The following is an 8325-nucleotide window of genomic DNA, read 5'->3' on the forward strand; positions in this document are numbered from 1 at the left end:
TTATTTTTTAATAACTTTCCTGAGCTATTACAATTAATTTTTTTGGTGTTTTTAGGAAATTTGTGTTGAAAATGATCATTATTGTAGTTTCCAATAAAGAACATAGTAATGATTGCTCATGAATCAAGATCTATTCTTATGATTTGTCAACCTCAGGAGAATAGTTTGTGGAGTTTTTAACTTAAAAAAAAAATAATATGGGTAATTTCATTTCCCATAAGTTTATGTTGCTCTTCATGTTGGTTCACAATTTTAAAATCTCTCTATTTTGGTCTAAAATACTTTTCAACTTACAAATTTGTTTTGAGGTTGATTGCCATCTCTTACAAAAGGTTCTTACAATTTTTTATTAATTTAGCATATGCAGCGCTCATGTGATGAGATTTCTCACATAAATTTGAGTGGTATGAAATATTATAATCAAAATACCCTCATTTATAGTTTTAGATTAGCATATAAGATAAAATAAAGTTTTTGTAGATTGTTTCCTCTTAGCTTTTCGTATCCTGTGTTGGGGTTAGCATGTCTTCTGCAATCTATCCAATTGTTCAGAATCTTATTGTTCAGAATCTTAGGGGTATTAAGAGAAGAAGTGGTGCTCCTTAAGTGTTATTGTTTGTTTGGGAGGTGTGTGCACTGAATGAAGCGACAATATAGGAAGGAGGGGATAGAAGGAAGCTTCCAGAGCCATCTCATGCTCGTCGGATCGTTGACTCTCATAATACTTTACAAATCTTGTCTCCCTAGTGGACTTCCTCTCCCTCACCATCTTTCACCAAAATTGACACTTCTGTCATAGCCAAGATTCGATAGTCTTTAGGGGCATTTACGTACATACTACTAATTTCTAATGTATTGACATATCTAGCGCCTAAACTTTTCTTTTTTACATTTATACCGCACAAATCTTTCATATCACATAAAATATATCCCTATTTTAACTAAAAAAAAAAATGAAATACACCTTTTCATCCATAGGTAAGGCGATATATGTAAAAATTGAAGTTTAGGTGTCAGATATGTAAATATATAAGAACTGAGTGGTTTTATGTAAATCTTCCTAGTCTTTAATATCTTAATCCCCCACTCAACATCACCCCACCACCATCCCGCTGTAAAAGCTGAGCCACTCCTTGCATCACCATGGCTACCACAATGATGTCCACACCGAAGAGGATGTTGAAGCTTGTCACTGTGGATTTAGAAGAGTTGGAGGGTAGATTGTGTGGGACCTTGCAATGAAATAGATGGCGGGCTTGTTTGCTTGGGAGGAGCTGTTTGTGGATACAAAATTGATGGTAGATGTGCTTCCATGAAGTAAAGGGTAAGTCGAATCTATAAAAAATGGTTGAAGGGGTAAGTGGGGTGGGGATGAAGCTAAAGAAGGGGGGGATGTTATAGGGCTGGATTGGTCCGAAGGGAGGAATTGATGACTAGGGAAAAGAGGAGGGTGATGATAGTAGAAGAGGCTAAAGGATGGATGCGTGGAGGAGATTATTTCAATTTTGGGGCTATGTATGCGAATTATGATTTGTTGTTTACTGGTGTAGGGAGGAATTGGGGGCAAAGGGCTATAGAGTAATTTGATTAGCTTTCAGTACTGGCTTAGTAGAAGAGGCTAAAGGATGGATGCGTGGAGGAGATTATTTCAATTTTGGGGCTATGTATGCGAATTATGATTTGTTGTTTACTGGTGTAGGGAGGAATTGGGGGCAAAGGGCTATAGAGTAATTTGATATTCTCTTTACTGCTTTTCATGGTTTGGTTTGATGTGAATAGTTTTGATTAATTGTTTAGATTTTGCATGATGGACAAAAAGGACAGTAATTAAAACTGAATATGGTCAAATATGCTTCCTTTCATTCAAAAGGATGATAATCGATGCTTCATCCCACGGTCAAAAAATGATTTTTTTTAAATTTTTCCATCGATTTTTACTTTCAATATTTCTTCATCATATTTCCTGTGTTTGGATTGAAGGAAAGCTAAATAAAGGAAATGAAATCCCAATAATTTATTGACTGATGATGAATTGCAACCATTAATGCAAATGTTGTACTCTTTAATTTCCTTGCATTCAAATTCTCAGTGTCCAACTCGCTCCTTAATGTTGCAAAATGTAAATCAATATTATTTTTCTTCACATACTTTATCAAATTAAATCTGCAAGCTGAGTATTCGTTAGAATTTACAGTCATTGGGGTGTTGATCGATAAAATTTAACATTTTTATTGATTGGCTGCTGTGATAAGATGATTTAACATTCCTTCTTCTGTATTTGTTAATGTTCAAAGTGAATTATGTTCGTCAGACTTTTATTTGGATTAACATGAATAGTTTTATTTATTTATTGCTAGAATTTTAATGTCATTTATCAAGCATTGTTCATTTCTTTTGACATGTACTATGCCTATTTGAACTATGTTTCATAGAACTAATATTGGTTTATATTTTAGAGGCTCTGTTATTAAAACCGGAATAGCTAATACATCGGCATTTGGACAAAAAAAAAATAAAAAAATAAATAAATAAATAAGAAGAAGAAGAAACAACAGCTAGTGAAATGCTATAAGAAATGTTCAATATACTGTAGTGAAATCCCTTTAATATGATTTCTGATGGATATATTGCATGCGTGACTCACTTTCATGAAAATTTCAGTGCTTCAAAGGTGACAATGAGTTGAAGTCCCATTTCATTGTAACTTTTTTAGGCATTCTTGTTCCTTTTGGCCGAACGACAATAATTCTGGGCTAGCTTCAGGCATAAATAGGTACCGTACCATTTATAACATGTAAACCAGTTTGATTTAACTGAAATGGCGCCGAGCCTTATTATAATTGCAAGAGGTTTTTCCTTTTGGTTTTAGTAATAACCAATCTTTGGGATTCATTCGTCCGGTAATGTTGCGATTTACCTATTCCTTAGTTTGATTTTATGTAATTTGTATCATGAATTTTATTAATTTTATTCACTAACAACTTCTATTCTCTTGAAATGAGAAGTTCAAGATTTCCTAATCTTCTTGTATTTGAATTACGTCTTTTGGCATCCATATGCATTTATGTAATAGTTTTTTTTTTCTATTATTTTTGCGTGTAAAGCCTATGCTTCATGATGCAGTCCGAATCGGGGAAAAACATAATTTTTTTTAAGTTCAAATGGCCTAATTCAACATTTATGCTATTCAAAATTATTGGGAAGGGAAATGCATTAATAATAAAAGAAAATTCTTGCCGCTGCCATCTATTCCAAGATCCCACTTTGAAGTTTTAAGACAAAAAAAACAAAAAAATTCTTCCATTTCTTCATCTTCATCTTTTTCGTAATGTCTCGTCTTTCATCTCATCTTATCGACATTATTCTTTTTCTTGACCTTACTCGATACCACCTATTTTGTTGCTCTTCTTTTGGATTACTTAATCCATTCTTGTATTTTTTATTTGAAGTTTAAACTCATTTTAATCTTGATCTGTAAATACGAAAAAATAATGTTAAGTACGAATAAATATTACATAATTAATTTCATGTTAATATGATTATATTTTGATGCGTAAAATCAATGAGATCAAATAAAAAATTGTATTCCTTACCTTATATTATCATTACTTTGATTTTTAAAGTATATAAAATCAAAATTATGAAGCCCGTGCCTTCTTTTTGAGGATTACACTTCATCCTACATGAGAGGTAAAATGTTTTGTAGTGAAGTGGTTGAGCAAAACTGATTGTAATTTGAGTTGGTTCAAGGTTAATTGAAATCTGCTCCACTAACCATGTTGAGTCAGATATTTAGACTGAGATTCAACTATATTTAACTTCCCTTTTTTTTTTATATAGGAAGATTTACACGCATACCACTTGATTTTTATGTATTTACGTCTGACACCTAGACTTCAATTTCTACATACATGCCACCTTACCTATACATGATTAAGTGTATTTTATTTTTATTTTTTTCTGTTAAAATAGTGATAATTTTGATGTGATATGAAAGATTTGGGTGAGATAAATGCAAAAAACCAAAGTTTAAGTATTACATGTATGCAAATGCTCCTTTTTTTTTAACTGGGCAAAAATGATGTTGTAAATTTTAGTGTTTTGAAATGCTAAGACCGGGAAAACAAATGAGGTTGGCAGATGTGAAAAGGATGGGAGCTAAGGTAAGTGTTTTTAAACAAGCAGATGAATTAAATATTGTATAATTGTAAATGTTCACATTACATAAAATACCATATCATTATCTATAATTATACATATATCTATATAAATGATGCGTTGTCGTTTTGAACCTTGCAGCATATACTGGAAAATCAAATATATAAGCCGATTAGAGTTCGTGTGGGCAGACATAAGGAAGGGACAGGTTGAGATCCCAGAGTTTGTGCAGCGTCATGATGAAGTTCTTGAGCGCAGGCCTTTAACAGACTATGGCCTAGAGGCTGATCCTCTCCGCCTATCTGCTATGGAGGCCATGGAAGGTTCAATTGGAAGGTATGCAGATAGATGGTCTTGCCGGGAAGATATGTAATTAGTCAACTTTTTCTTATAGGCCCTAATAATGAAAACATAATGTGAATAGCAGAGGGTGCCAGATAGTCTGGTTGATAATGATTTAGTAGTTATTGTCATGATTTTGAATTTGATCTTGCCTGAGTAATAATAAATCTCGTTCGTGCTTAATGGTTTAATTTTTAGGGTTGATGTTTGTATCTCGACCATTCGTATTACAATCTAATGCCTATGATAATCGTATGTTCATAATATCTATTCAAATTATACTAGCTTAACGAATGACTTGAAAATAAGTTCACAAAAGGAGAGCCTTATTAGGTGGCTTAGTATTGTTGAGAGGGTTAGGGGTGGAAGTGAGTCGAGTCGAGCTCGAGCTTGAGCCACAACCAACTTGAGTTTGTGCATGATTAATTTTATCGAGTTCTAGCTTGAGCTCAAGCTTAAGTCTGGGTTTCATTCGGCTCCTGACCTGACTTATTTTACTATAAAATATAGAAAATAATATAAATTTAAGGTAATGTTATTAAAATGACAAATTAAAGGAGCAACTTGGAGAGAGAAAATAAGAAAATATTTAATATAAAATATAAATATATTATTTTTTAAATATTTTAAAGATAAAGTCTTTAAATGTAATATATCTTTAGTTTTTTATTTTATATTAATATTTTTCTAATCAAGCCCGCTTACGAGCTATTGAGTCGAGCCAAGCCTGATTTGAGCTTGGCTTGTTAGTTGATCGGGCTTAGTTCATGAACCATTGATCCCGTCAACTCATGAGTAGGCATGACTTACACCCCTAGAGGGGTCATGTGAAATTTCCATACTATTCCTTCGTTATTATTATTATTTTTTAATTTATGATTTTGCACATACATTTTGTGTACTTTAGTCAAAGGACTCTATTAGGGCGCTTCATTGACTCTAACGTACACAAGTAGGCAATATTATTTCAATTTGGTTTTGCACATGAAAAAGAATATGTCAAAACAATGTATATTTAATTTTAACATGTAGACTCAATTTATTTGAAGATCAAGTTATTCTCAAGCTAAGCTCATCTCCCGAAGTGGTTGAATTAAGTCCACCTTTCGAGGTGATTGAGGTAAACCCGCATGCCGAAGTGGTCGAACTAATCCCACATGTCAAAGTGGTCGAGCAAAGTTTACCTGCTAATAGAGTCCTTCGATGTTCGGATCATAAGAATACCATTAAAGCAAAAGGAGGAATGTAAGCCAAAAACAGATGAATTTCATTGGTGAGTTTTAAACATAACGGTTGAATTTTAATAGTCGGAAATTATCATAGCTCAATTCAAAATTAGCAAAGAAGAAAGAACAAGAAGATGGCTATTATGATCACAAGAATACCATTGAAGTAAGAAACGATGTCAACCAAATGTTTAAATAATATCTAAGCATTTAAAAAGGAATGTTAAGATATCTATTTAAATATATTGTTAATTCAAAAAATCTAACACAACTAGCTAAAAAGAATGATCCCATCAACATGAAATACTAACAATTAATAATACATCCAACATGAGCAAAAGGCAAAAGACAACAAGAACTAAAGTGAAAGATGACGGGAAAAAGAGATTAGAATCTAATTAAAGAGAAAATAAAAATGGGGCTTTTATATAACAACCTCCCAAAATATTAAGGCTCCGTTTGGTGCAGTTTATCCGCTGCGGCGATATTTTGAAAACATCATCTCATCATTTGGAAACTGCATTTGAGCGGCTTATCCGAAAACGCAGTTGATTTTTTACACTAAACACGGAATGTCAGTCGAACCCTGCGGTTCGCGTTTCCAGATAAATGGTTTATCTGGATAAGCACAAGCTGCCCAAAAACACCCTAAATATAACGTATTAACCACTAAAATTTTAAATACATGTTAACCACCCAAAACTTTAACTCAAAAGACTTCACCAGCATGTAAAAGAGGGTAGTTGAAATGAAAAAAAAATGATTAAATTGTAATATTTAAAGTTTAGATGTTTAAAATATTATATTCAATATTTCAGATAGTTGGTACGTAAAAACCTCAATAAAAAACTACAATATAAGAATTAAGAATATTAAAATTAAATAAAAATGAAAAATCTGGATGAAAAAAAAAAATCAGATAAGAAAACCTAAGAAAAAATTGGAAAAAGATGAAATAAAAACCTAGACAACCAAAAATAAGCAACACATCAAATAAATAGAACCAAATAGCTCCAAAGATGTGAACAACTTCAAAAATCCAAACAAACACAAAAAAAAAAAAAAAAAAAAAAAAAAAATCAACAAATCACATCATTTAATATAGGAATAGAACCAAAAACTCTAAACAATTGTCAATATAATCACCCATGGAACCCTAAAGAATGGTCCAACAACATAGAATAAAAGCAACCAATATAATAAGAAGATCAAACAATAAACCAACAAGAACAAAATGCTAATGATCTAACAATATAGCTGAAAAATTAGATAAATCTCAAAATATATGAACATATAAGAAAAAATAGTGAGAGATTTTAGCTGAAATAAAAACATTAGTATTTCTTATAAGTATTATGAATATCTAAAATAAAAAAAAAAATCATAGAAAATATAAACCGTTGCAGTGTCACTTAAAAAAAAAGACAAAAAAATAGTAGGACCAAATGTAAAGAAAAAGACCTAAAATAGAAGAAAAAAGGAAAACCAACCAATATATAATTTAAAATGAAAGCATAAACATAGAGATGCAACGAAACACCCAAAATAATCTAAGCAAACAACAAAAATGACAATTTATAAAGATCATTCATATATCAAGGAATATCTTTTTTAAACTTTCATATTCTACTCTTCCACTTAATGATTTCATCTCTTTGTCATTGTCGACTACATGCTTCAAATATTAGTTGCTTAGGGGTTTCATGGAAGATCTTTTCAATTAAAACATCGCATACGTGTATCGATATAGTTATGTTGAACAGTCATTGAAATTACACTTAAAGATTTATTTCTCATTACATACCATTTTATGACAACAACTAAATTTGAAAAAAAAATGATTGCATGAAAGAAATTCTAAATTTAATATCCGTATTACATTTATTAAATTTTGAGATGCGCGAATAAAGATGTTTAAGTTATTTTATAGCATTTATGAGGAGTCGTACTACTCATTATTTTATATGATGGAAGTTGTATACATAGAGATATCTAGATCTATATATAAAATAAAAGTTAGCAATATTGCACACTTTAATGAAATTTTCAGAACATTCATGGTAAATGTAAATTGATGACTTCTATCATCCAGTACTTAATATTGATGGGATTTTTTTTTCTTATAAAAATATAGAAAAACTCTACAAGATGTCATACATATTAATGAAAATGATAGTCTCTTCTCTTTAACATTCGCAATGGTTGAGTATGAAAATAATGAGTCCTAATTATGGTTTCTACAATAATTATATGTTCTAGTTGATCTAGTTTGATTCTATGTAAACCTTTGCATAACATCAAATAGGCATCTGGGTCTACTTAGAGGATATAGAAAGGCTTTTTCTTGGGTTGCGCATAGGCATTGTTTGTGACATATAAAAGAAAATTTTAAGAAAATACCACGTCGTCATTGCTAATGTTGATATTGTCTTTTCATAGAATGTAACGGGCAAGAAACACTTAAAAAATATTAAAAACATGTATTTGGTTGGTTGGTCGAGCAAGATAGTACAAAATAGTCATTAGTGCATAATGACGGTATAGATTTAGTATTTTCATAATAGATGCTTCTGAATATTTTAATGGAGTCTAAGACGTA

General features: G+C 31.3%; 1 long non-coding RNA gene across 1 annotated transcript; it reads left to right on the forward strand.

Annotated features, from left to right (window-relative positions):
* The first annotated feature begins 3963 nt into the window (after nucleotides 1-3963).
* On the forward strand, nucleotides 3964-4683 carry LOC110028168. Its single transcript, XR_002294410.1, has 2 exons — nucleotides 3964-4163; nucleotides 4300-4683. It is a non-coding gene; the product is annotated as an uncharacterized LOC110028168 (long non-coding RNA).
* Nucleotides 4684-8325: the final 3642 nt, after the last annotated feature.

Source organism: Phalaenopsis equestris, unplaced genomic scaffold, assembly GCF_001263595.1.
Source record: "Phalaenopsis equestris unplaced genomic scaffold, ASM126359v1 Scaffold000499, whole genome shotgun sequence".
In the NCBI taxonomy this organism is placed as follows: Eukaryota; Viridiplantae; Streptophyta; class Magnoliopsida; order Asparagales; family Orchidaceae; genus Phalaenopsis; species Phalaenopsis equestris.